The 2746-nt window shown below is 33.2% G+C and overlaps 1 long non-coding RNA gene across 1 annotated transcript in view; it reads left to right on the top strand.

Annotated features, from left to right (window-relative positions):
- Positions 1-234: 234 nt before the first annotated feature.
- The window catches only part of LOC108673198, a 12264-nt gene continuing 9752 nt past the window's right edge, over positions 235-2746 (top strand). Inside the window, exon 1 of the long non-coding RNA XR_001930962.2 lies at positions 235-518. This is a non-coding gene — a long non-coding RNA (uncharacterized LOC108673198). The remainder of the gene's footprint in view (positions 519-2746) is intronic.

A 2746-nucleotide genomic window follows, 5' to 3' on the forward strand; every position in this document is an offset into this window, starting at 1 on the left:
ATTTTTGGGCTACGGCAGCGCTCCCGAATGACATGCGTCTCAATGTGCGTCTAATTAAATTGTGCGAAATATTTTTTATATACAACGGAAAAGTTATGTTGTTATAAACTCACAATTTCCAATTACATGAAAATTTCAATAGAAAATTTTTATTGCACATGCATTCTCACAAAATAATAATTTATAAATAGATTGAATATTTGTGCATAATCATCGGGTAATTTCGAGCTCTTAAGGTTCGCGTCTCATGGCATGATTGGCATCTACCGGTATTTCTCCACGTTTCTTTTGTTGATTAGCAGGTTTCGTATTGCATTCGCGAGATTGAAATTGGGTTTAAATGTCCTATCTTATATATTTGTAAATAGTTTTATCGCTCGTTTTTGAATAACTATATTTATACCTGCAACGGTAATGTTTCAAGTTGTACCCGGACCCGGTAGCGGGACTTCGGCCCCTGCTGAAAGAGGAGGAATCAAAGGAACCATATTGAATTTGTATTACGATCCTTTCAAATGGTGGGTTTAGTTCGATAAGCCTAAATGAGGGATTATAAGTTACTGAGTGTTACTCTGTTATCTCGCATAATAATAATAACATTCTCAGTGATCAATCTGTTAGAATGTGTGTTAATTATCTTGTCTCTGACTGGATTACTATAAGTAGGCAGACTGTAGGCTAGCTACCTTGTTGCTGTCTATAGTCTATACTAAGTTCACTATGCTAAGTAGGCATACCTAGTGGCAAAGCAGAGCCTTTTTTAGACTCTAAATCAAGTTCATTTTTGAGTCCTAGTATAAGTAGACCAGTAAAGTATCTTGGATACCAGAATTATCATACATAAGAAATTCATTAAAATCTTGAGTGAATGAAGAAATTAAAAATGAACTGATTCTAAAAAATCACCGATATGCCACTATGTTTAAAGTAGGTAATAAGTATCAATTAAATTTAAAGAGAAAAATTCTAGAATTTATTCTCCTCAAATAGGTAATCAAACTAAAAGTTGCACCAAAAGCCAAAAAGCAAAAAATTGAGAAATTTAGAATCAGAAAATCTTTCATTTTACAACACTTCTCTTTAACTTCACTTCTTGTCTGATGTCTGTTTGTTTGTTTGTCTGTCTGTTTGTCAGTCTGTCTGCTACAAATCTTGTAATCGAAATTTAATACACTTCTACTTATCCTATCAATCTGAAATTTTGCACACTTGTGTAAAGTTGGAGACAATGCATGAATCAAATGTCAAAATAAATTATTTTGAAAATTGGGTATTTTTTTCAAAATTACAAAAATTTAAAAAATAATTTGTCAGCTCCAAATCTTATAGCTAACTGATATTTGACACACTTTTACCTGTCTAATTGATATGAAATTTTGCACACTTGTGAAGTTGTGTGAAGTCAGAGGCAATGCACAAATCAATTAACAGAATACCTAAATAATTTAGAAGAAAATTTATATGTTAAAAAATTTATATATATTAAAAAAATTGAAAAGTTAATTTTTTAATTTTTGCAAATTAGATGAGAAATTCATTGTACATCTGTAAGATTGGTGATACTGGATTCTTTGGAAGTGTAGTCTTTAAAAAGTAATTTTTAAACGTAGGGTAAACGCGGTATATTCCATCATAGTAGGTAATTCCGTCACCTCTTTAGTTTTTCCTTTATATTAAGCTTTGTTTTAGTTCCATGCGTTTGTTGATGGTTGAAATGGTGATGTCATACATTTGCGTGTTGAACTAATGCCAAAACACTAGGTCTTGGCCATCTAGTGGGAAAATATTGAGATCCAAAGAGAGATAATGCACGCTACCCAGTGAGATCATCGAAAAATGTGTCAAATTTGACAGTTGACCTTGTTCTACCAAATAGTGAATACCGTCAACCGGGGCTACTCGGGACAGATTTGAACGATTAGTTTTAAATAACAGTTAATAACTTCTTATGATGAAACATTTCATAAACAAGTTTAGTCTCATTTTATAGATGATTGGCAGGGCTATCGAATGGCGATGTCAAAAAAATGCCATATGCTATTCGTAAGGTGCCAGACGCAAAATAGAGATTGTCCCGAGTAGCCCCGTCGGTTGGGGCTACTCGGGACAACGGGAATAAAACTTGATTTCAAAACATTTGAAGCATGCAGAGCGTACTCATCCATTAGTAACAGTACTCTGAAGTCCTCCTCTTTCATTGTAGATGATGTAGAGGTAGAATAAATGACATTTTCTGTGATTTTTACTTGTTTTTCCTTTATTGATATGATATTGCCATATACATTAATTACCGTATTATTGATGTGACATTATCCTATTATTGATGTGATATAAGAAATATATTAAATGCAAGAATTTCAATCTAAATGTGTCGGCAAGATCTTCTGAAGGTGAAAATTTTGCCGATAATGCGTCGCCGTAGGTCTTTGAATCTTCGTTCACTCTCTGCACAGTGGCATTTTAGGTACAACACTTCTCTTTAACTTCACTTCTTGTCTGTTTGTTTGTTTGTCTGTCTGCTACAAATCTTGAAATCAAAATTTAATGCACTTCTACTCATCTAGTCTGGAAAAGTCCTATTTTTGTCTGAAATATCGTGGCTCTAATATCATATAATTTCAGTAGGTATGAAATCTCGCGGCTCGAATGTCATAAATTTTTGTTTGATTAAAAAATCGCGGTTTGCACTTCGCAAACATGTCATTTCATAAAATTTTCAACTTCCGCAATCCGCATTGCTTTACCG

This window comes from Hyalella azteca, unplaced genomic scaffold (assembly GCF_000764305.2).
Source record: "Hyalella azteca isolate HAZT.00-mixed unplaced genomic scaffold, Hazt_2.0.2 contig8021, whole genome shotgun sequence".
Classification (NCBI taxonomy): Eukaryota; Metazoa; Arthropoda; class Malacostraca; order Amphipoda; family Hyalellidae; genus Hyalella; species Hyalella azteca.